We start from the raw sequence: 25,594 nt of genomic DNA, 5'->3' as shown, positions 1-25,594 counted from the left end.
ACTCTTGAGCTATTAGGGTTTTACTGGAGTTTTCTTAGATTCTGTGTCTGTCTGTCTGGCATCTGGGAATCGCAGGGCCAAACCAGTGGCCAGAGTTGTTCACAGCTCCCTGGGATCAGACCCCACACATTGACCCACATGTCCTATCCACCTCACACACCCTGTCCTGAAACCCAGAACCAGGAACCGGGCAGCGGGGCACCCCACCTCTGTGCCCCGGAGCCCCCTGGTCCCCCAGAACGGCCAGTCCCGCCCAGCGCCCTCGACCCAGTGGGTGCCTCCCCACGTGGCCCTCACGCAGTGCCAGGCCCTCCTCGTGGGCAAATAAGTCATCAGTCCTTCAGTGGCATTACCTCCCTGTGTTGTCACGCAGGCAGCGCCCACACGTTCTGCGCCATCTCATTCCTACCAGCGATGTTTGGGGGTTCCCGTCACAGCCGTCCTGAGGACATCTGTAACATTTTAGCCCTTCTAGTACATGAGGAAGTGTACTGTACTGCGGTTCTAATTTGCATGACTAATGTTGTTGAGTATCTTTTCATATGCTAATTTGTCACTTTTACGTCTTCTGGGAAGTGTTTGTTCAAGTCTATTGCCCATTTTTATAGGGCTTTTTATCTTTTCATCATTTACCTCGATATTCACATACAAGTGTACTGCTAATTTTTTCCTAGACTGTTAATTTTCTTAATGATTAATTTTCTTAAACCTATTAATTCTCTTAATGATGCTACTTATGATAAAAAAGTGTTAATTTTGAAGAAATCCAGTTTATCATTTTTTGAAATTGCTGAGGTTCTGTGTGTCCCGTGCATGGTCATGACATTATTCTCAGGCCTGTACTTCTGGACGCTTCATTTGTAGTTTGCTTCTCACATTAGATCAACGATCCGTGTCAAATATGTGTTTATGGACGCAGTACATACAGATTGAGGATTCTTGAAAAGACAGATGACCACTTTTGCAGTAACATTTATTACACCCGCCCCCCCCCCCCCATTAAACAGCCTCGATGCCTTGGTTTAAAAACAAACAAAAACCAACCTAATATTGAGGGTCTGTTTCTGAACTCTGTCCTCTTGCCTTCATCCATCAGTGCAAATCCAGCACCACATTGTAGGTTGACATCCATCGGCACAGTCTTTTAAATTTGTTGTTCTTTAAATTAGTTTTGGCTTTTCTAGGTCCTTTGCGTTCACATGTAAATTTCAGAATCAGCTCTATTTCTTCCAAAGGGCCTGTTGGGACAATATTGAATCTGCCAGTCAGTGCACATCGCTTCTCTCTTCCCTAGGTCATGTTTAATTTATCTCAGCAATGTTTGTGCTTTCCCTTGTCGGGTGTGGCAAGGGTTAGATTTCTCCCTGGGTATTTGATGTTTTTAGATACTATTGTAAGAATGATTTTTTGTTTTGCATGTTTTCATTGTTATATTTAGAAATACAATTGATTTATAGTAAATTGATCTTGTATGCTGCAACACTGCGAGTTCACATTACAGTCCAAGTGGTTTTCTTTTTTCCTTTGTAAGTTTTATGGGGTTTTCTTATATCCAATCATATGAGGTATGATCAAAAAAGACGGTGAATGTTAAAATTTTAAAAAGTACTATAGTAAAAGACACACTGCCATTAATCCCCCTCAAAATATTCCCCCTCACTTCAAACACACTTATCCCATTGTTCTTGCCACTTTCTGAAGCAGTTCTGGAAGTCCTCTTTCGTGAGTGTCTTTAGTTGCCCTGTCATGGCTGCCTCGATGTCCTGAATCATTTTGACTTTGGGGAAGAGCCAGAAGTCTCACGGTGCCAGATCCAATGAATAAGGTGGATGAAGACACACTGTAATGTTGTTATTTGACAGAAATTGCCATATGCCAGACGTGATGTGTGACACGGAACGTTGTCATGATGGAGGATGATTTACAGCACACTTTAAAACACACCTTCTCTCAACCGTAGCTCACACCCGACTGATTGCACCAAACAAGTTGAAACTTGTCACACACTGTTACTAAGGTTCGATGTGCCTCTTCCAGTATTGAAGATCCCTGCCTTTCTCTTGAGTGGCACTCAGCAGCAGCGTCCGCCGTGTTTGGTGATCACACCTCGTATGGTCTGAAAAGTGAGCTTCACATTTTTCCGTCCTGCCTTTTATTTCCCCAGCGACCTTACTACAAGGTCCAGGGTCCCCTGTACAGGGTGCGAGGGCATCTGTCTTCTTCCTGATGGGGACGGGCATACTTCCCACCATCAGCAATGATGGTAGCTGTAGGTTTGCTGGTTATCCTGTCATCATATTTAGATGGTACCTTTCTGTCCCTCCATTGCTGTGAATTCTATCATGAAGGTGATGACTTTTGTCGTGTACATTTTCTTTACTGACAATGATTATGTTTTTTTTGCTTTTATATTGTTAATGTGGCATATTACACTGATTTAAATGTTAAACCAACATTATATTCTGATGTATTACCCTTTTTATATTGCTTTGTTTGACTTGCTAATATTTTAAAGATTTTTTGCATTTTTAGGATTTTAAGGAATGTTTTTTTCCATGAGAAAATATTGCTCTGCCTTTTTCTTGTAATATTTGTCAGATTTCTTAGTGTCAAGATTATACTGGTCTCATAAAGTGAGTTAGGAGGTGTTTCTTCTTTTTCTATATTCTGAAAGAGGTGGTGTGGATTAGACTTATTTTCCTGATGTTGGAATTCACCCATGAAGTCATGTGGCCTGAAGCTTTTTTTATGGAAAGGGTTTTGATTGCAAGTTTAATTTCATTAATAGATATGGGGTTACTTTGATATTCCACTTTACCTTTCATTACCTGTAGTTTGTGTTTTTGAAGGAATTTGTCCTTTTTATAAAATTTACCAAATTTATTGTCATAGAGCTTTTACAATATCTTCCCTTATGATTTTTAATTGTCTGTAGGATCCATTGTGATGACGCCTTTTTCATTTGTGAAGTTGGATTTTATTTTTCTCTTTTTTTTCCTGTGCATTATTGCTAGTGATTTATCAATTTTATTAATGTACAATATTTTACTTTGTTGGTTTTCCTTGTTGTTTGCCCTTTAAATTTTTCATATATTTTTGCTCTTACTTTTTTTTGGTTACATTTATTTTGAGCTTCCTTTGCTCTTTTGCCTTCTTAATGTGGGATCTCATATCATTAATTTCAAACGATTCTTCTTTACTATTGAGTTAAAACTATAAATGACTCAGAACTGCCTTTTCTGCAATGCATGATTTTATATTGCTTTCATTATTATTCATTTAAAACAGTTTTCTATTTTATACTTTATTTCTTCTTTAATCCATGGGCTATTTAGAAGTGTATATATTTTTTCTAATATTTTTGGATTTACCAATTTGCCCATTATTTCTAATGTAATATTTTTGTTGTTAGAAAGGCTATTTGCTTCAATTCCTTGATGATTTGACAAGTCGGTTCGTAGGGCAGCATGTGGCCTGCTTTTGTGGGAGCCCAGGTACAGGTGACCACACCTGTCTGTTGTACTGTTCTCTGTGTCCTGTGAAGCCGCTGAGGTCCAATGTGCTGATTCTGGTTTTCAGATTTTCTGTCTTTACTCATATTTGGGGGGTGAAGGAGGGATCTACTTGTCCTACCCATAACATAAGGTTTAAGACCTTAAACTTTCCTGTGGGTTTTCTGTTTCTTTCTTGGGATCGGTCAGTGTGTGCTTCCTGTATTTTGAAACCTGTGCCTCAATCAGGGCTGTTATCTTTTCCTAATGATGCAACCCTTTTATCACTATGGAATGCCCTTTTATTTTTAATAACATTGTTTGTCCTAAGATCTACTTTGTCTTATATTGGTATGTAACACTAGCTTTCTTGCACTTAAAGTTTGATGATTCATTTTTAAACTATTTACGTTCAACCTGCCTCCTGTAAAGTGTATTTCTTGTGAAGAACATATAATTGCTTTTTTATTCAGTCCGATGGTCTCTGCCTCTTAACTGAAGGGAATAGTCCATTTACATTTATTGTGATTATTGATAAGGTTAGGTACAAGTGTCATATATTGATTGGTACATGAGTTCACTCTTGACTCCTGTTGAGGAAGGGAACAAATTCACAGGGTTTTAATTTTCATTTATTTATTTTTTCAGTTTTGTTGGGGTATGATTGGCAGAGGTAGGATTTTTAAATTAAAGCTTTAAAATATTTTGCAACTTGTGATTAAAACCCTGTGAATTTGGCCCTTTCCCAAAGTCCTTTCCAGACACATGGAAAATGTATTAAGTCATGGGACACTTTCTGTCACCCTAGTCTTTCTAGAACATGCCACTTTAGCCAACTACAAATTGTTAATAGTTCCTCATTTCTTGATGCAATGCTCTGATGGTTATGTGCCTGTGACTCAATTTGCAGAATGATTTACACAGAAGAGAGGTTTTCCCATCACACTGCCTGGGCGAACAGCCCTGCCCCCTAACTCTAGGTGGCCTGGCAGAACTCACATCAGGCTGCACTGCTGAGAGTCTCCTCAGGCTGTGCTATTTGTAATTTCTTACACTGATTTCCAACAATGGAGAACCTTACACTAGGGTGTCTGGTAATAAGTTGATGGATTTAATTTTATCTGTGTGAACTTTACTGTAGCAATTTCACAGTTTCAACATTTTTTCCCCCCATTTTATAACCAGGGTTTGGTTAAACAGTTGTTCAATATCCACCCTCTGTTGATAAGTTGCTGAACAAAATATTGAATTTTAAGTATACCATCATTTAAGCTTTCTTTAATAGGGACTAAATAAATAACATTAACTTTACCTTACAAGGAAGTTAATATTTTGGGTATTTTCTTTGCAAATTGGTAAGGATTCATCTGATATTTATTGTAATGAAAATACAGAACATGTCAAATAAAAACGAGGTCTGCCAATTAAGTTCATGAACTTGCCCCCGTGCGCTGAAATGGGCAGCACTGTACAAACATCTCGGGAAGTTTTCACAACCTTGGTCCATCAGTGTCTCACAGCTCTGTTCATGTTGACGTGTGGCAGTGTCTTGCTGAGTGGTGTGCATTATTGTTGTGTGTGTTTGTGTGCTGTCGCGAGAATGTCTGAGCTTGAATTAGAGCCACGAACAAACATTACATTTCTTGTGAAACTTGGCAAGAGTGGAGTGAGATCAGGGACATGTTAGTCCAAGTTTATGGGGATAAAGCCATGAAAAAAAACAGCAGTGTACAAATGGATGAAACATTTTTCTGAGGGGAGAGAACACGTCACTGATGAAGAGAGGTCAGGGCGGCCAGTGATGAGCAGAACTGACGAAAACATTGCAGAAATTCATCCAATTGTGCCTCAAAATCATTGGCTGACTGTGAGAAGCGTAGCAGACCAAGTAAACCTCGATAGAGAAACAGTTAGGAAAATCTTAACTGAAAATCTTGGCGTGAGAAAGGTGTGTGCAAAAATGGTCCTGAAGGAGCTCTTGCATCACAGCAATGCACCAGCTCACAGGGCACTGTCTGTGAGGGAGTTTTTAGCCAGTAAACAAATAACTGTATTGGAACACCCTCCCTACTCACCTGTCCGGCCCCCAGTGACTTCTTTTTTAACCGGAAGATAAAGGAAATATTGAAAGGAAGACATTTTGATGACATTCAGGACATCAAGGGTAACACAATGACAGCTCTGATGGCCATTCCAGAAAACGAGTTCCAAATTGCTTTGAAGGGTGGACTAGGCGCTGGTGTCGGTGCACAGCTTCCCAAGGGGTGTACAGTGGTACGTCGGTTTCGAACATCTCCGTTGACAAACATTTCAGTTTACGAACATTGTAAATTTTATGGATCTATGGTATAATCGGATAGTAAAATTCATGCTAAATTTGCAGTTTTAGGAGTTGATTTTAAAGATCTGGAATGGATTAATCCATTTTGCACTACTTTCTATGGGGAAAATGCGCCTTGGTTTTCAAATGTTTCAGAACTCGAACTGTCTTCCAGAATGGATTACGTTCGAAAACCGAGGTACCCCTGTACTTTGAAGGTGACCATAATGATTGATATTCAGCAATAAGGTTTGGTAGCACTTTTTCCAGAATGAGTTCGTGAACTTAATTGTCAGATCTCATATTTTTTCCAAAAATTTCAAATGAAACTTCCATAAGTTAGACATTCAGTTGTGCATTCAAACAAAGTGCATGGAATGCCTGCCTGTGCCAGGCACACTTCAAGTTTATGCAAGATGCATATATATCGGAAACATAATTAATATTAAAATATCTAATCATAGATTTCTGTCAGGAGCATTCATCATTGGTTCAGGATAAAACTTTTGGCTACAATGAATGCTAGCATGTGACCCAAGTCTGCCACTTTTGCCAGTATTACAATGATTATTTTTTGAAATAGCCAACCCTGTTTCATTTTAAAGAAAGGTGGTCAGTGGCAAGCGCTGTCTTTTGAGTGAGTGAGAACATTTGCACGCTGCTGGGAAGGCGTGATCGTGAATAATTTAGAATATCTCAAGATCTGTGCAGTTGTAAAAATGAAATATGCCTTGGTTAAGTGAGAGAGCTGTGCTGCTTGGGTTTCAGGTCGTTTCAGTGACACACATGTACGATAATTCGTTTCCCCCCCCGCTCCTGAAAATGTGTCATCGAATAAGAAACGCTGTGACCCACACACACTTCATTGCGGTCGCTCGGGAAGTCTGAGCAGTTAGAAATCCCAACTTGTGAAAGCAGCTGCTGACGCCACTTGGATTAGTGACTCGTTGTGGTGAAGTGTCCTTGTTTGCATGGTGGCACGTGGAAGTGCCTGCCACTCGTTGGATACTAGTGCACACTCACCCGCAGCAGCCCTGCCTGGTGGCCCTGAGGGACTCTGCACCTATAGCACCTGGCCGGTCCTGGGGAGGTCCGTCCTCTGTTCTCGTTCCTGAATGCAGTAGGGACACTGTAAACTCGGGGGGCCATGGCCGTGGGGCTCTCGGGCAGTGAGAAGCTCTGTCGGCTCAATCAGGGCCACCGCCTGGAAGGTGAGGTGTGTTTCCTATGGCTCGACACCAATAGGTGACTCGTCTGAGAAGGGAGGAGCTTGAGCTGAAAAGTGGGAGTTTGAGCCCAGAAAATAAACAGTGTATGTTCCAGGAGGGAAGTAGGAGTTAAAGCTTTATTTGAATTTGTGGTTTTAAAAACATGCACTTGTTTAAAAAAGTTTGTAGTGATACTTTTTCTTTTCTCAATAGGAAAACAAGATGTCGAAGCCTCAGGGTATGTGTTTTTTTCCTTTGTCTTTCCCTTAGTGTAAGTTCAAAATGATAATGTGAGAAACTAACTTTTCTAAAGAATATATATAATTTAAAGGCATTTTAATAGAATAATGTACGATCACTGATTTTTATCTCAGCCATAAAAAGAACTTCTTCTGTGGTTTACATATGAATGATTAATGCAATTTCAATTGTTATCGATTTATGACAATGCTTCCTCCTGGCTTCTGGCTAGATTAAGAATTCTATTTTTCTATACTCAAGAAATGGTGTGCAATCTGGTCTGGTTTTGGGACTGACTTTCTCTTGTTCCATTTTAAGTGGACATTATGTATGATATTGAATTTTCAGTCTTTTTTAAATGGAAAGGAAGCGGCTGTGGAGGTTAGCTGCCTACTCATTTGTTTTATTGATGAGGACATTGGAAGTTTATCTGAAACAGATCAGCGAACGCGTATGTCTTCACGCATACGTAGGACAGGATAATTTCTGAAGATACAGATTGGTGTGATTTCCCTACTATGTTCCTTTGCTCTCTCTCCCTGGAAAACCTGAGACTCTGCCCTGGCGGGAAGACGGGACGTGGGGCAGGAGGGGAGCGCCGTGATGAGGGATTAGAGGGACGCCCAGGTCTGGGGCGTGGGGGGCCCGGGCTGGTGGCCGACACAGCCCAGGTGCTAGAATCTTGCGGGGGCCTGGGAGGGCAGCAGTGTGTGTGGTGGGCCCAGGGCACCGGCGCTGGGTACCGGGATGGCCGACCGAGGGACGGTCACCTCCCCAGTGTGGCCCTGGGAAGCCGAGGTTCTAGATTCCTGGGGACCCTGTGTGCTGGGCAGTGGGTCTCTGCACAGCCTTCAGCACACTGAGAACCCCCAGAAGTTCTCCCAGGGTCCAGACAAGGCCACCAAACAGCGAAGGAGATTGAGGGGGGAAAGCCAGGGATTGAGACATCCCCCCAAAGTCAAGGGACCACAGATGACCTAGCTGTACGTTTGAAGAGTGTGTGTGCGTGCGAGTGTGTGCATGTTTGTGGTGTGTGCATGTGTGTGTATATATGTGGGGGGCGGTGATGGTGTGTGTGTGTGTGTGTATGTATGTGTGTATGTGGTGGGGAGAGAGTGAGGGCTGCCCTGGATCCTGACTGAAGATCTCAGTGGAACCCCTTCTGTGTGGTGCACAGAAAGCACTTCTGAGAAAAGCCAGTTCCCTTTGCATCACCTTGAGCACGTGGCTCCTGGGCAGCGCGTCTCCTTTCTCTCTTGCTCTGTGACAGTGGTGCCTGGAGCTGAGCTGGACCCTTCAGGAGACACCTGGCGGGGGCTGTAACTTACGCCATTTCCAGGCATCACCCACAGTGGGTGCGAGGTTAACCCAGTTTACTGTCATCTGTCTCTGCTTGGTGCCAGTGGGGTGATGGAAATGGCGGTGCCACTGGGGAAGGAGAAAGGTCGCCGGGAACAAGAACGGGACGTGCACAGGCAGGCGGTAACTGAGTGCGAACACGAATGGCTGCTGCCATCACACTGAGCATAAACCAGGAGGTTTAGCCGGGAGAGTTCAGCGTTTCCAAGCGTTCTAAGCAGCTTGTTTTCTTGAGCTATAAATCACATACCATTTCGTTCACCACTTTAGACTGCAGTTCAGTGGGCTTTGGCATATCCACAGGGTCGTGCAGCCATAGCCACTCCCTCATTCCTGAACATTTCGCCTGAAAGAGCCCTGAGCCCATCAGCAGTCACTGCCCGTCTCTCCCATGCCAGCCGCTGCCAGGCCCACATGAAGGACACCTGCCACACGTCACCTTTTGCGCCTGCACTCACCGTGATGCCCACGCGTCTCCGCAGCGTGCACGGGCCAGGACTTGCCTCCTTTCCGTGACCAAGTGGTATTTTGTTTGAGGCGGGAGTTCTAACAGTTCCGTGGCAGGTTCTTCAGGATTTTCTGTATAAACGATCTTGTCATGTGAAATTCTGCAGCTGCTGTGTCTCAAATGCGTATTGTCTCCGTGTGCCAGCCACGCCTCAGGGTCCCTTAGCCTTTCTCGTAGAAGCTCAAGGTGGGACTTATGCTTTTCATTGAGCCGAAATTCAAGGGATCAGCTTTTCAGGGTAAATATTTTTTTTCTTTTGTCAGAACTGCTTTGAAGGCAGGGGCTGGAAAAGTTGTGTCCAGGAGGAGAGCACTCCCATGACCACGCAGAACTAAAGCGTCCAGACCGCTGGGCTGAGCGCAGGCAGCTGCGGGAGTGGCCGAGGACAGAGGTCACCGAGCCAGTGTGGCCAGCACTTCCAGTACAGAAGCTGCCACAGGCTTACCTGGAGCTCGTTTTTGAGGGCTTACTCTCAGGCCCAGCACTGTCCCTCGTTTCCATGTGGCTTTATGACCTGGCTGTGATGTGGGCCATGCCTGAGCCCTAATTACAGCAGTAATCGTTTTCTGGATTCTGTGGCCAGGGTATCTAATTCTTTGGCACATGGAGAAGAACTAACAGTGGTGTGTGTGCCCTTTATTTTTTAAATTTATGAAGCAGACACCAAAAGAAAGATTTTAAAGAGGAGGAAAACAACACACGTGGAAACATTAAAAAGGGAGGAAAACAGTATGTTTGGGGAAATCATGAAAATAGCACCAGAGACAACAAAAGCAGGCCTTAATTCACTTTTCCTTGGATGTGTTTATTTTCACAACTATGTAGTCGTTTGTGCTGGAGCCCATTACCTGCAGACACGTTCACAGGTTTCTGTTTTGTTTAGTCAGTTTTTCTACTGGGATGGGAATGAGAAGTGACTTGGCTGCTGGAGACCCAGGGGAAATGCCTGAGGGTCACAGGGTGGGCTCAGCTGCTGAGTGAGTCGGGTTTCAGAGAACCACTGACTTCATTGCTCTGGAGATGCTTCCTGAAAATCGTGGGGAGTTGCACTTCAGTGCTCAATCCAGTTCAGCCTTTTCTTATAGAACATGTGGTCAGTAGGAATGAAAATAAAAGATATTTCTGTAGGAAGCATGACGATATTGGGTCTACGAGGACTGACAGGTAAGTTCGCGAACTCATCCCAGAAAAAGTGCTACACACCTCATTGCTGAATATCACTATGGTCACCTTAGAAGGACTCCCCTTGGGAAGCTATGCACCAACCCCAGCGCCTAGTGCACCCTTCAAAGCAATTTTGGAACTCTTTTTCTGGAATGGCCATCAGAGCTGTCGTCGTATTACCCTTGATGTCCTGAATGTCATCCAAATGTCTTCTTTTCAATATTTCCTTTATCTTCAGGTAAAGAAAGAAGTCACTGGGGCCAGATCAGGTGAGTAGGGAGGCTGTTCCAATACAGTTATTTGTTTACTGGCTAAAAACTCCCTCACAGACAGTGCTGTGTGAGCTGGTGCATTGTCGTGATGCAAGAGCCATGAATTGCTGGCGAGAAGTTCAGGTCGTCTAACTTTTTCATGTAGACTTTTCAGCATTTCCAAATAGTAAACCTGGTTAACTGACCAGTTGGTACAAATTCTTAATGAATAATCCCTCTGATATCAAAAAAGTTAGCAACATTGCTGTAACAAGTTTGCGAACTTAACTGTCAGACCTCTGTAGAGGCAGTTCTTACTCTAAAAAACTGGCGTGAGGAATTCACTGTTACAAAGTACCCAGTGAGTTCTAACCCCAGGAACGTTGCAGGGATTTCGTGCCAGCCGCCCTGGCTCCTGGAGCGGCCGTGCTTGTTGAGAGGACACAGACATGAGAATCAGTGACATCATGAACGCAGGAGGGGCCGTGGATGTGAGGACACCCGAGGCTCTGTACCGGGGGCGCTGCGGGGAGGAGGGCCCCTCTCTGCGGGGCCCTGTCCTGAGCAGAGCGCAGGGATAGGAGGTGGAGAGCACGGCCTGGGCTTAGCAGGGAGGGAAGGTTTGCAGACCCACGCTGAGTGCAGACGCCCTGGGAGGGCAGACCTGACCCAGGAGGAACAGGACGGAGGCTGTAGTGGCTGGTGAGCAGGGAGAAGACAGGCTTGGCAGCGAGGCGGGGATGGGACACGCAGGCCCTAGTGGCCCGCGGTCAGCAGGCTGGACTTCATTTCCACAGGCGGGAGTCACTGGGGAGTTTTAAGCAGGGGCGTTGGGAGCGCAGGGTCGCCTTTGAACCTTGGCTTCTGGAAGCCTCAGACCTGTTCCGTGCCTGTTTCCACGCTGCCCAGAGGAGACATGTGGGGTTGGACTAGGGCTGGACATGGAGAGGTGTGTGCAGAGCGTGTCTACAATTCTGTGAGTGTGTGCGCGCACGTGTCAGTGTCACATGCAGGTGGCCCCTCACTTGCGATGGTGCCAACACGATCGCATTCAGCTGAAACCACGCTTCGTATCTTGAATGTGGAGCTGGTCCTGGGCAAGTTGTGGACGCGTGTCCTGTCTCCTGATCTGGCAGCAGCAGCAACATGCTTTGCCCATCGGGGCTCGTGTGGGTGTCGTGCTCACCTGTGGGTGGGCGGGGCCGAGCGCTGATGGTCCTAGCTCAGGTGTCGCGAATGCATTCTCACCTTCTGCTGTTTTTGGCTCGTGACAGGTTGGTGGGGGCATGAGCCCACTGTGAATGCAGGAGCAGCTGCATGTTAACTTCATTTCAGATTGAAACCCATATGGCATTTGTCGGCGGAGAAGGCACCTGAGGCTGCAGAGTCACTGCGTCCGCTGAGGTCACCAGCAGTGACAGCGGCAACATAGTAGGCAGTCACCCACCTGTGCCGGGCACTGTGTACTCGGGAGGCGGGTGCTGCTCTTAGTCTTGTTTCAGACGAGGAGCTGACACCGCGAGGAGCGCAGGGATGGTCTCCAGCTGGTGGGCTCACTCTGGGCACTGTGCCAGGAGCATCTGGCTTCAGAGCTGAGGGAGGGCTGCTGGCACTGGACGGTGACATTCCGTGGGGCACCCAGTCCACGTGGGCAGCTGTGAAATAGCATGCCCCTGGAGGGATGCTGCAGGGTCTTATTGCCTGGAGGTGCCTGTTCTGGGCTCTGGGATGTTCCCAGGATGGAAGGGCACACGTCCCTGGGCCACGGGCGTGAATGTCTCCTGTTGTCCATCCCAAGTCAGTGCTCTAGAAGAACATCGAAAGCTCCGCAGTGCAGATCATGAAGCCCATGAAATTTTAATGTCAGACGCTGATACGATACATAACAAGGGAATGACCAATATATGTGTGATTTTAGGAGAAAATAACTAAAATGCAGAAAAATTAACTAAAATATTAACAGTTGGCGTTCAGCAGTGTGTGGACAGAATAATAACTCTGAGCGAGGAAGGTTTACTCCAGGAATCTAAGAGCATTTCGTGATGTCATCAGAGTCAATGAGGGGATTTGGAAAAACCATCTGACCGTAGTAAATACGTACAGAAAAGCCATCTGATCAGGACCAGATGACACTGCTCACTTAACATGTAGGTCAAGATAAATAGGACGTGTTTAGATAAAGGCTGCGTGGCACCAACTGTCAGATCCCGCACAGCGTAAACGGCCAACCACCAAGTTGAAATTCAAGAAATAAAGCAGGACGCCTGTGACCACCATCCTTTCCAGAAACATGCTATAACCAAGTCCGCGTGGGTTGGCGTGAGAACAGACGGGTGGACCAGGAATAGACCTAGTGTGGGGGGATTTTTTATGTACCAGAGACGGCACTTCCATCTAGGGGTGAATGGATGATTTGTTTAAGACGAGATGTCGCATAGTGGTGCCTCTCCATCTGTCATAAAACTCAGGTGCTCCTGAAACCGTACTGTAAACCCTACGTCCAAAGCAGACATGGTGACATGGTCAGTGAAGAGGTTGACAGCAGGGTCAGAGAAGGACAGACCCCCTCAAACTTCAGCGTTTCTCAGAGTCAGGCAGGCTGGGCTCTCACTGCTCGCTCTGCACTGTCACATTGTGAGGCGGCGAGTTCATATCATCGTCTCATAATTTACGGAGAAGAAGTTCCAGCAGCGCCGCTCCCCGTCGATGCCAGCCTGACCTCCTGTGTTATTCCCCCCATTGCTTTTCTGCTTTGTGGTGTGGGATCAATACAGAAAAATTGGCTTGTGTTCTTCCGGACTCGTGCATTCCTGGAGTTTGATTAATGTATCTTCACTGGCGCTACAAACGCTACCACTGCAAATTGAAAGTTTAACTTGAACTTGTCAGTCAAATATAATTAAAAACCATTTGCAAAGAAGTGATAATTTCCCTATAGGTTCTTTGAGCAGGCCTCCTACGTGGCCTTTCCCACTGGGCGTGGTGACACTCTCCAAACTGCGTCATTCTCTTGGCCTGGCGTCCTCCTTTCTGTGACCTCCTGATTGGAAATGTGGGTCATGAGGTGTCTGCCCAGTTAACCACTGTCCACGGTTCAATTCTGGCTTGTGCCATTGCTGTGATGTTTTGTTATTTTGGGGAGAGGGAGATATAAATTAATATCTGTACATAAAATATGAACATTAAGAATGTCTCCAGGGGAAAATTAGAAAACAATGTTGGAGATCTTAGTTTAATTTTCCTTGGATGTAAGCTAAATCTATGTGTACCTGGAAAATATTTTAGCTTCTTTTAATTAATTCATATTTCCTACAAATGCATGTTTTTATCTTTCCCAACGTTGGATCTCAGAGTATTTTCACTTTAATGCCCTTTTGTGCAGAAAAACAATGACAAGGATTATAACCGGCTCTGCCTGGAGCATTGAATCCAGACGCTTGAGCTCGGTGCATCATTTCTGAAATGTTCTCAGGAGGCCTGTTACGTCTGGAGAGTATCGTTCCCACGCAGGAAACGCCGTGCTGGCTGGCTCTCAGCCTTCCTTCCCTGGTCACCACGTCGTCCCCACACCCAGGTGTCCTCTTACTGTGATTACTGACTGTGCCCTGCTTTTCCACACTCCCCGGCAGTGTTCTGCCTGTTGAGAAGTCGGGAACCATCACACTGTTTCTAACTATTAGGTCACCGTGGGTAGCAGTTATCCTTTCTCTTCAAAGAAGAAAAACTGAAAATGTGTTCATTTAATCAGTGCTTTTTATGTTATAAAACAACATAAAATGATAGGATGCCTTTTTTCGTTGTAAAAGTATTAGGTTGGTGCAAAAGTAATTGTGGCTTTTGTAATTATTTTTAACCTTTTAAACCGCAATTACTTTGCACCAACCTAATAGAAAGTCAAATAGAAATCAAATTAGTGAATTTTTTGAACACTGTTTAAACAGTATGTACAAGTGCCATGGTTACACTGTTAAAACAGTATGTACAGGTGACATGGTTACACTGTTTGAACAGTATGTAGTAGTGACACAGTTACACTGTTAGCTGCAGCAGGCCTGGTTGCTGCTGAGTCACGTCAAACGGCCACCATCCCTGTTCTGATTCACCTTGTCACCCAACAGCTGTGTGGCTTGGAAGGGCATTCAAGGCTTTCTCAGGTACGTCAGTGCCCAGGCGTCGTATCCGGCCTGGGCAGAGTGGAGACAGGTGGATTGTGAAAACTCACTCTCTTGGGTGTGCCCAAGTCTAATGGTCTGATTTATCTCCTTAATAGTTTGCACGTTGCTCCCAGGTTAATTTTCCGAAATTGCTCCCTTGACTACATCTTCATTTCAAGGCTTTGGTGGCTGCTCATATTCCCGGAATTAAATCTATACATTTCAATGTTTCATTAAGCCCCTCCACCCCCCAGCATGGGCTGGAACGTACTCCATGGCCGTATGTATGGAATTCTGACATCTGATGCACCAGACGTGGCGCTTGGGACCCTGGCTTCCACCCAAACCCACGGCAGACACTGGCACTTCCCGGGGAACTCGGGTTCCATGCGAGCACCCTTCCAGCCATGCTTTTCCAGAAAGCCACAACCCAGCTGTGAGAACTGACGTGCAAGGCAAAACCATTTCACCACCAAATTCGTCTCCAACTTTATAGCGTTTAGCAAAAAGTGTGTAATGTTTGCTTTTACAGTGAAACATTTCATGCATATAAAAGAACATGTCGCATGCACATAATTTATAAAGAATAAAATAGGCTCTCATGAGCCCACTGCACAACTTAAGAAATAGATCATCACTGGCGGCTTTGAAGGTTATTTTATGATTCTCTCTATTCCCGTCTCTTTCCTTACCCTACGGGCCGGCATCATGGGAATTTTACAGTTAGCGTTTTCTTGCCTGTCATTGTAGTTTAACTGTGTATTCGTGCAGCTCTGTACAACTGTTAAACTGGGGTGTTTTATTTATTTATTTTTATTTCACATAAAAGGTCTTCTGTTCTGCAGTGTGTTTTCTCATCCGGTGTAGTCTTTACCTGGTCGCTCGCTGGCGACGGGTCAGTTATGGTTTTGCTGTGATACACAGGCTGCCCGCGTCAGTTCTGCGCGTGCTCAGCGGCCTCAGCCCGAGAGTCTGTTGTGCGTTCCCAGGACAGACAGCTCTGTGCCTGAACTGTTCCCGCTGGTGGATGCTTGTCCGTGGTGGGTGGCTGCACCTGTGCTCCTGCAGTCAGGGCAGAGGGAGAGTTTTTCTCTTTTACTCACTCGCCAGCACTTGATACTCTCTTTTTAAAGTCGTCTAACAGTTTTACCTAGATTTTGAGATTTTTAGTAATGTTCCATGTCTTCCTTTTTGACTTTTTGTATTTTATCCAATGGGTTTGCATTACTTATTAAATGAACACCAAAAGTTTAAAATATTTTAACTGGAAAACTAGGGTAGAGAATAAGCTGTATATTATGGTTACAAACATATAAAAATACTGCCTTTGTGTGTATATTTGTAAAAAGGGTAAACATTGCATGTATATACTGTATACATACGCACACACATAGATACATACTGTGTTTCCCCGAAAATAAGACCTCACCGGAAAATAAGCCCCAGCATGATTTTTCAGGATGACATCCCTGAACATAAGCCCTAATGCGTCTTTTGGAGCAAAAATTAATAGAAGACCCGGTCTCAGTTTCGGGGAAACATGGTGGATACAAACATACACAGTAGCTGGGTGGTCGCTGAGCTCATGTTGCTCGATTCACTGCGAGCGCTTGACTTTGCCGTTTGTTCTGGGCATTGTCGTTACTTAGAGGTATCGCGTGGTTTGCATAGAGAGGAGGGAAGGCAGGAGTCCCCGCACCCACTGACACTCACTTCAAATGTGACCGAGACGCCACTGAGATGCCCCTCCGTACGGTAGGACTCCACTAAGGCATGCTCAGTGCGCCCAGGGTGGCATTCAGAACATTCATGACGGACGGGGACCTGCCGCGCCCGCCAGTCAGACAAGCCTGGTTGGTGCCCGTTTGTGTCACCGGGGCTGTGGCAGAGACGGGCTGGGGCATGGCGGCAGCGTCCCGACTTTCTGCTAGGTTTAGAGCAGCAGCTTGGTTTTTATTTCTTTCTCCCGTTCCTGCCTTGGGGACATGTATGTCACAGTAAAACACAGCCCGTGTCAAGGGCGCGTCTGTCCATACGGCCTTCAGATCCTGGAACGTTTGTTTCCAAAATGCCCAGATGATGAAAAGTGTTCTCTGTCCATACACACACTCCATTGGCATAGTGTCTCCATAATGAACATTAATCAGGAGACTTTCGTTACAGGAAATGAGAAGCCACGTTTTTTGTTGTTCCTTGAAAATATGTTTTAAGGCACCAGTTTTGCTGAATAATCGTCGTCGGACCTGCAAATAATTGGATTCCGGAGGAAGATGTGGGGAGAGGATTTTAACGGACTCTTAGCATTCTCAGCTTTCTTGTTATAAAACCTTAATCACTCAGCTTTCAAACTAAAATTAGCAACTATGGAACCAAAATAAGGTTATCAACCCACCAAAGTATTTCACAAACTATTACTAATTAATCTGCACAAACTCCTTTCCACTGAGCCTCACCCCCGAGTTTATATCTGAAGCCTTCCTGTCCACGGGTGTTGGGGGGTTGAGATGGCACATGGGGTCCCACTTGCTTCCTCATTTGGGGTCTGGGTTTAATGGCAAACGCTCCGTCTGCCTCCCCGGCAGTCCTGTCCCATTTCCCGGCCTCCCCAGAGCCTCGCAAGTGTGAAGAGGGGACACTGAGCAAGGCGTGGAAGGTCTTGCTCACTCGACCCCCCAGGGGTCTGTCCACCTGTGCCCGCTGTGAGCCTGCCTGTTGGGCTTCCGTGTCGGACGCTTGTCAGGTGCATCCCCCGGGACCTGCAGGTACGTGCTCTCCTCTTTGGTCGCAGCTCCCTGTGGACCCCAGAGCTCTGGCCGCCAACGGGGGAGGCCTTTTTAGTGTTGGGGGGAAGTCCTTCCTTCTCTGTCCCTGGGCTGCGAGCTGAGGACTTCGTGGAATCTTCTCAGTGGTTTTGGAAGCAGCTCATTTGGGGAACAACCTCAACGTTGCATCCTGTGTCCACCTTCCTTGTAAGAAGGAATCGCAGAGCTAGGAAAAGGGGGACACGCAAGGGAAATTAACCCAAGTCACACGTGACAGAGCAGCCACAGCAGAGCAGACGCTGTCCAGTCTCGTCACTGACGTCGGGGCTGGAATCCGGAGGCTCAGTGGTGCTTCCTGAGTGCATTGCACCTGCAGCACGATTACTTTGGGAAGTTCTAAAAACAGCAACAGTTCTGGGCCCCATGCCTGGGAATCATGGGGCAGTGAAACCGGGGACCAGCGTTTCACTCCGCTCCCCAGATGGTCTGGTACAGAGCCAAGCATGGCGGCCACTGCCCCGAGCCTGCCGTGCACTGACTCAGCACATACAGTCCCCAGGGTCTGCCGTGGGCAGCAACACGAGGGGCGTCTGGGCGGCCGGCCAGGCGCACGGCCACACAGTGGGCCCAGCAGGCCTCAGCGGCGCTGGAACAAGTCTCTGAAGAGGTTTGTTGTTATTAGTCTGTGTTCCTCTTGTCACTGTACATTCGGAGAACGCACACTGCTGGCCTGCAGGCAAATCTGGTTAGGCCCGAACGGTGATTAAAAAAAAAAAAAGTTGCCAACATGAAAACAAAAGACAAGTGAGAAAGTATTGTTTAAACCCGGGCAGCAGGGGACCCTTTGTGCGGGGTGGGCAGCTCCGTGCAGCCCCACCTGGGTCCTTCACTCACTCACAGCGTCTGCCGGGGGCTTCGAAGAGCGTATTAGGAATATTGGAGTGTGTTCTGGAAAGTGATCCCTTGTTTCTGTCACTCTGAAATGTGAAGGCCCAGGCAAGGGAACAGGTTTTGGTCCGACGAAGCCGAACGTGTGTCCCAGTGTCCACATCGTGCACTGTTTCTGGAGGGTCTAGAGAAGCAGCAAGTCAGCGGCGTCTGTGCTGGGCACACGCCCGATCCAGAGTCCATTCCAGAAGCAGGTCGTCCTGAAGGCGGTCACGTAGGAGCGCTCTGGGGGCTGGAGACACCGCACAGGCTCTCGGAGTCGGCCTGTCTCTCCACACGTGCAGGGAGCTTATTGGCAAAGGCAGGTCTCCCTGGAGTCACACGTGGGAGATGGTAGCATGTGGATTACCGCTGTGTGAACGGAAACTCGTCGACTCAGGGACACCTGAAAGTCGTCATTAAGGTCCTGGGATCTGCCACTTCCTGATACGCGTGTCCCTGATAGGTCCCACACGGCACACGTGGGCGGTGTCAGTGGTCAGTGTCTGTCACACGGGTCGGGGAGGGGGGTCACCTGTGTGCAGTCACTGCGGATACCAACCTGGGCATAGCCCGTGGGACCCTCGGAACTTTGGTTGTAAAGTTTTGCTTCTTAGACACGAGCTCATTTGTCTATGAATGAGAACTGTCTCTGCATAAATGGGACTCTGACCGATCTCCTCCTTTGGGAAGTGGGGGAGATGCGTCCCTTATCCCATTGTCACGTTGCCCCAATGAGACGATTCTAAGAACTGTCCTCCTGAGCACAAAACATACAGAAGTGTTTTTAATATGTGCAGTGTTGTATATTTCTACAGGGGCAAGTGAGTGATCGGTGACACTTTTCAGATGTTTTTGGTGGGAAAATGCATTCTTGTCTGAGGTTTCAAGATGGATTGCATCTAAATTGCAGGCATACTTTGTTTGGCCGTCACAAATGGTTTTAAGTTGTCTTTTCATTAGATGCTTGCTAACATTTGAAAATTGGGAGATCTCATCTAAAACTCTGTATGTCCAGAGTCTGCTGAAAAGTCGGGGTGTCTGGTGTCCCTGGGCTTACAATGCATGGGGTGGGGGTGGCCGGGCCCCAAGCCTGAGTCAGGGGGACACACATGCCTCTGTTCCGGCTCCACCCCCTTCTGGTTTTGTCTCTGTGCGTCCAGATCACTCCTCCTGGGCAGCAGCTGGAGCCCATCCCCGCTGTGGTTCACAGGCTTAATCTGCATGAAAACAAACAAAGGCGGTTCTGGTGGGGGAGACGCAGGTACTTGCCCCTCAGTCTCCTCAGCTGACATTGACACTGGCTGTAATGGGAGCTGCTGTCACAGTTTGCCTGGGTTTAGATCCCCACTTGTGTGTTGATAGTGGGTGTTTCATCCACCTCCATAGGGCCCCTAATGGGTGTGACCTCCAAGTGGATAACTATTCATAGCCCCAATTAGCATTTCCAAAGCTGTCAGAATCACTCCTTTCCTTGTGATAAAGCAACTTTTTAAAAACACAGTTAAGCAGAACAAGTGTTTTAAAAAACAAGATGTGAGCCGCCCAAGAGCAGTTAATGTCCCTTTAAAATGAGTTAGAGCCCCGTGTTTCACTTAGTACTTTAGCTGCGTCTTTGATTTATCTCCCGTCAAGGTCCCAATTATATTTAATTTCTTAGAAATAACAGCAGTTAACTGTCACGTCTTGAGTACCAGGGAGTTGGCTCACCACCGGGTCCCAGCCTTACTCATTTCTTACAATAAACCAATTATGTGCATACTCACCACCCCCATGTTACGGAAGGAAAATTGAGGGCAAAAGAGGTTTAAGTAACCAGCCCCTTGGCCAAGCTTGTACAGCCTTGTGTGTGTGTGTGTGCGTGTGCACACACTGCCCTCCCAGCACCTAGGAGGCAGGCTCAGCGTGCAGAGTGAGGGGCTGCTTCTCCGCGTTGCGGGCGTGCGATTGGGCTGAGAACATGTGGATATACTGGTGCTTCCAATCCCGCAGGCTGTGCCTTCCCACAGGCTGTCAGACTCCTTGTGAGGGGGCGGGATTGGAAATACGAGTATATCCACGCGTTCTCAGCCCAGTCACATCGTGTCACGGCTGCAAACCGTGGTTGGGAGGCAGAGTACATTCTGGAAGCATCAGGCTCCATCCAGTCGGAATTGAACAGTTTGCTGAATATTCCAAAAGGCTGATCTGCTCAAGGGCTTTTGGGGAGGGAGGTTAGAAACAGTGTACGATCACGAATGGAATTCTTTTCTCAGTTATTGAAGATGGAGGTGACTTTGGTGGCTGTAGACACCTGCTGAGCCGTCCTTTTCCACAAAACGCTGCCACGTTTGGCTCTCTGAAAATGAGGACGCTCGTGGGGTTCCTGTTTGTCTGGCACAGATGAAGCCAAACCAAACTGTACTAAGCTTCTAAGATCCTACCTAGACGTCCTGCCACGTGAAGACCCTTACCTCTGAGTATTTGCCAGGACTGCATGCAGAGTTGTCCAGATACTTTAATATTATAAATTTGTGTCAATGTTTCATAACCTACACTCTTAGTAGCAATCTTGTAATGTCCGTGACAAAAGCCAAAAGCCACACATGGTCTCTTAGAGAGTTTTGGGTTTCAGGTCCAAAGTCCTGTGTTTTGTTTTTTTATCTCAGCTGGCATTAAGAATAGACAGTCCGGTTGTCAGTATGCGCTGAATTTTGGAGCTAAAGACTGATGTGACAGACGTGTTGTGAATATATTCAGCCTTCGCCCCCAGACACAAATGTCTAGTAGCAGAGAAAATTCTAGAGGGTGTCTATTTTCTCTGATGTAAACATTCCTGGGCACCGTAGAAGATTCTGTTTGAGCAGATGACATTTTGATTGGTATTTGTCTTGCTTCAGTGGTTTCCTTTGTAATTATTGTAGGTTGGCAGTTTCAGAAGTGGGACGAGCTTTTATGTGTCCCTTCTGTCTGTGACAACACTTGGCCCTGTTGAGAAGTCAGGTCGTGATTGTATTTATTGCCTTTGTTACTTATAAAGTCTGTGCCCTACTTAGCAATGATGAAAAATGAGCAACATAATTTTAATATGATATTCCTGAATGGGGTTATGTTTTTATTTTTATTTTTATTTTTTTTTAGACTTTATACAGTGTATGCCTGTGTGTGGGCATATATAAGAATATTAAAATATCCGTATTCTCTTATATCAGAGAGTTTGCCTAATATTTTCTCGCCTGTGGTTTTTGTGATTTTAAAGGCAAGAATGAAATTGGTGTATTGCAAGGTGTGTTTTTATCGTTTGAAGGCTGATACAGATTATGACACATCAGACTGTAATGCCCGTTGTGAATCTGATCGTGGCAACTCCTGGTAGAAACTGCAGGGACGTGTCAAAGGGCTTTATGCTGACAGCCCTTCGTAGCCAGCCCGGGCCGGCCCCGTTTCCTACCACTCTGCTCGGCCGTCTGCCGTCTGTCTCACTGGTCATTCTTGTGCTTTTGCAACAGCCACGGGGACGGAAGTCATTGGCCTTCACCCACAGGCGATGCCCAGGTTTTTACCTGGCAGGAGGCTCTGAGCTCTGATCTGTCACGGTTCTGGAAGCCTCCTGCCCAGGCAGACGGTAACCCTTTAGGGGTGGGCCCGGGAGTGGAGGTGGGGGACTGGGGCAGCCTGGCAGTGAGTGGTCCGTGATGGGAGAGGGTCCCGACTGGCCAGTCACCAGCCCGTTGAGCAGTTCAGACCGTACCAGGTCTTCGTCTGCCCCTGGGCACTTCTGCCTTCGTCCCCGTGCAGCACACACGTCTGATCATGGGCGACCCCACCTCGCACAGGCACCCTGACCGTCCTGCTGACGGCCATTGTCCTGCAAGCTTCTGCCCTCGCTGTGCCTTCCCCGCTGGCCAGCTCACAAGCACTCTGTGGTCCCCTGAATTGGGTGTCATCCCACTCGCTTGTACACTTACGAGGGCAGCAATCTCAGTGCCCTGACCACCCCCCCAACCCCCTGGAATTACAATCCGAGCGCCTGACAGGCGCTCAAGAAATATTTGCTAATCACAGGATTTTCACAAAGACTTCACAATAGAACTTCTTAGGACACATTTTACTTTTTAAATGTAACTGATATGTGTGTTACTTTGGGGTGTGTTGTTAGGAAGATAACATTTGTTAAGTTACCATCTTTTTAATGCCTTCTTACGCACTTTCCTAAAATAATTTTCAAATGGCAGCAGGTCCTGTGCTGTGCCTTACCTTGTCATTCAGGTAGAAATGCTTCTCACTCACTCGCTTTCCAAAGACATTTTCACTGTTCTGGAAGCTCAGCAGGAAACGTTGTTTGAAAGCCCATAGCTGAGCACAGGGTGTTGGGGACGATGGCGCAGCCAGTGATGGAAAAGCTGTGTCCTCCCGTCAGCACACGGCATCTTCCCAGCATTCTTCTCCTTACCCTGTTGCAGGTATTTGTGACATTGTGGCTTCCACTGCACTAGCAGAACGTAGCTTACGTCTTTTGTTCTCTGGATAAGATAGGGCAAAGCCTCCTGTATTTTGGGGGTGCTTTTCCTACTGCTGTGTTGCCCTGAAAATAAGACCTCGCCGGACCATCAGCTCTAATGCATCTTTTGGAGCAAAAATTAATATAAGACCCGGGATTATATTATACCTGGTATTATGTTATATATTATATTATATTATATTATATTATATTATATTATTATTTTATATTATACCCAGTCTTATATAATATTATAATATAATATAATACCAGGTCTTATTTTAATATAATGTAAGACCAGGACTTATAGTGTAATATAATATAACATATATAACATATATAATAAATATAATATAATATAATATAAAACATATATAACATATATAACAAATATACTATACTATACTATACTATACTATACTATACTATACTATAATATAATACCGGGTCTTACATTAATTTTTGCTCTACAAGACATGTCACAGCTGATGGTTCGACTGGCTCTTGTTTTCGGGGAAACAGCGTGATGATGTCACTACAGGATCCTTTGCTGGAGTTTGTCCTTTTTTTCCTGAAAATTCCAACGACCTGTTCTTGTTAAATCTTTTATTTTGTCATTACCAAATCCTTTTCCAGTGGCATTTAGTGTATAAACTGGATGGCTTGAACTCCCAGAGGAGGAAACAGCAGTTCGGTCAGGGTCGCAGCCCTCACACCTTCCTGCGCTTCCCCAGGGGTTGGCACACCTTGTCACGCTCCCTGACTCTTCAGGAATCTCTGACATGTTGTGCGTCACGTCACTGCCGTCATGCTGGCCGTGTCTTCTGTGCCTAACTGCACGGTGCTGCATTTGGGAGTCCAGAAACGTCCTTGCTTTTCTAGTATGTGTGTGGGGGGGAGGGAGACAGGGGGAGAGAAAGAGACAGAGAGAGAGGGAGAGAGCGAGGCAGAGGGAGAGGGCACTTTCTCATGATTTCTGGACAACTGTTGCCTCACAGTCATGATTAGAAGGAGGTATGGTGGTTGTGGCTTGTCAGTTGTTAGTTTAATCTAGAAGGATTCCAGCTATTCAGGCTTGTAATTGAAAATAATTGTGGGCACAGGATGTGTCGCTGAGTGAGCGACTACAGGAAGGGGGCAGGAGTCTGGAAGCTTCTGGTCCAGGTGAGGAGAAGTCAGCGCTGGAAAGGCTGCGATGCCCCACACCTGGCTAGGTCAGCATGCTCCCCTGGTTACCGAAATCACTCAGCCACATGGGCCATCATGCTGCTGGGCCTGGTGCTGTGGGGTATAATCTCGGAGCGTCTCAGTGTCACGCGCGCATTGGGGCAGAAACTGTGTCCAATCCATGTCCTCGTGCCTCAGTCACTTTGCTGCACACACCTTTCCAGGGGCCACCATGTGCATGTCTTCACCCGAAGGTATTTTGGGCTCTTGGGAGCCACGTTGCTGCCCCAGTGACAAGCTGTGGTGCTGGGCAGTGACCACTCCCAGAGGGTGGCCTCTGAGTGGTGACAGTAGCTCCTTTGCCCCTTGACAAGGATCACCCTTGGATGGCCCTGAGGCATACGCTGTGCATGACCCCCACTCCCAGAGTTTCCCCAGTGGGATGACGCTGTGGTCACACACGTGCCCATTCGGCCGCCTTCCTTCCCTCTCTCTTCCCATGTCCTGTTTCTCTCCTCATCTGCCAGTAAAGTGCTTGCTTGCACCTGAGTTCATTTCGCAGAGTTTATATTAAGAGACCCCGCCTGAGACTCATGCACTGTGTAGGACGGGCTGGTGACAACGGGTCCCAGCCCCTGAGGTGGCACCAGCCACTCCCCTGCCATTCTGTCACGTGTCCACCCATCCCTCATGGGCAGGTCAGAGATGCCAGACTCCTGGCATTGTAGCTACGGCTGTACCTCTGAGCCAGCCGCCCATAGGGACATGTGTCAGACCCCAGGGAGCAAGCATATCCAGGTTGTGGGGGGGCTGCTCAGTGTGTCCTTGGACGGACAGAACTCAGGCCTTGTCATGGTTTCCCTTTTCAAGTGACTGTTATTTGGGACTCGTCAATGTCACACCCCATATTGAGGAACCACTGTCTTAAGACCAGGGGTTCCCTCCTTAGCTGAGCAGTCAGGGACTCCGCCCAGGCCATGGCTGTCCGATCAGAGCCGGGCACCTTCCTTGCTGCCCACTGCCCACCGTCGGTTCCTCCCGGGGGGACAGGCTGAGTCTCAGCTGCCCAGAGCAGCCTCTGGTCTCAGGTGTGTGTCCAGCTGACGTGATCCCTCACCAGGCCCGATAACTGGTTTCAAATGGCGCTGAAGCCGTCACAGGGTATTCACATAGTTACGTTCATGTTTATGAAAATTCAAGAAGGTAAAAAAAGAAGATAGTTTCATTTACAAGATTCTCAGACAAAACAATTTCCACCATTAGCAGTTTTGATCTGTTTCATGCAGTCATGTGTAGTTGGGGTTTTCTGCAATTGTCTCTGAGAAAAATAGGCTGCAGATGAATGCTGGCGATGCCATTCATAATTAATACTCCTCAGAGGGACTCAGGGACTGAAAAGGGGGCTTCAGTGTATCCGCATTTAACTCTTAGTTTTACCGGAATGTTATCATTAGAGAAAATGAGGAAAGTTATAATTTCAGATCTTTATTTTATTTGCTAATTATCATGTAGCATATTTTAATATTTAATGCATTAACACTTAATATTTTAGTATGCAGAACA

At 46.6% G+C, this 25,594-nt stretch overlaps 1 protein-coding gene across 5 annotated transcripts in view; it reads left to right on the top strand.

The window, feature by feature from the left end:
- Positions 1-25,594, top strand: part of CNTN3 (contactin 3) — a 185,998-nt gene that overhangs the window by 21,580 nt on the left and 138,824 nt on the right. The window contains exon 2 of one of the 5 annotated variants that reach the window (XM_074312197.2): positions 7,233-7,257. The exons of 3 other annotated variants lie outside the window; for them this stretch is intronic. The gene's annotated coding sequence lies outside the window, so the exon portion shown is untranslated. Of the gene's footprint in view, positions 1-7,232; positions 7,258-25,594 lie in introns of those variants that run through there. One more of the 5 variants, XM_088798087.1, reaches the window with a different exon arrangement.

Source organism: Rhinolophus sinicus, chromosome 5 (genome assembly GCF_057876585.1).
Source record: "Rhinolophus sinicus isolate RSI-liver-muscle chromosome 5, RSI-T2T, whole genome shotgun sequence".
Classification (NCBI taxonomy): Eukaryota; Metazoa; Chordata; class Mammalia; order Chiroptera; family Rhinolophidae; genus Rhinolophus; species Rhinolophus sinicus.
The sequence above is the reverse complement of the archived record's forward strand: the minus strand, read 5'-3'. Positions and strand labels throughout refer to the sequence as shown.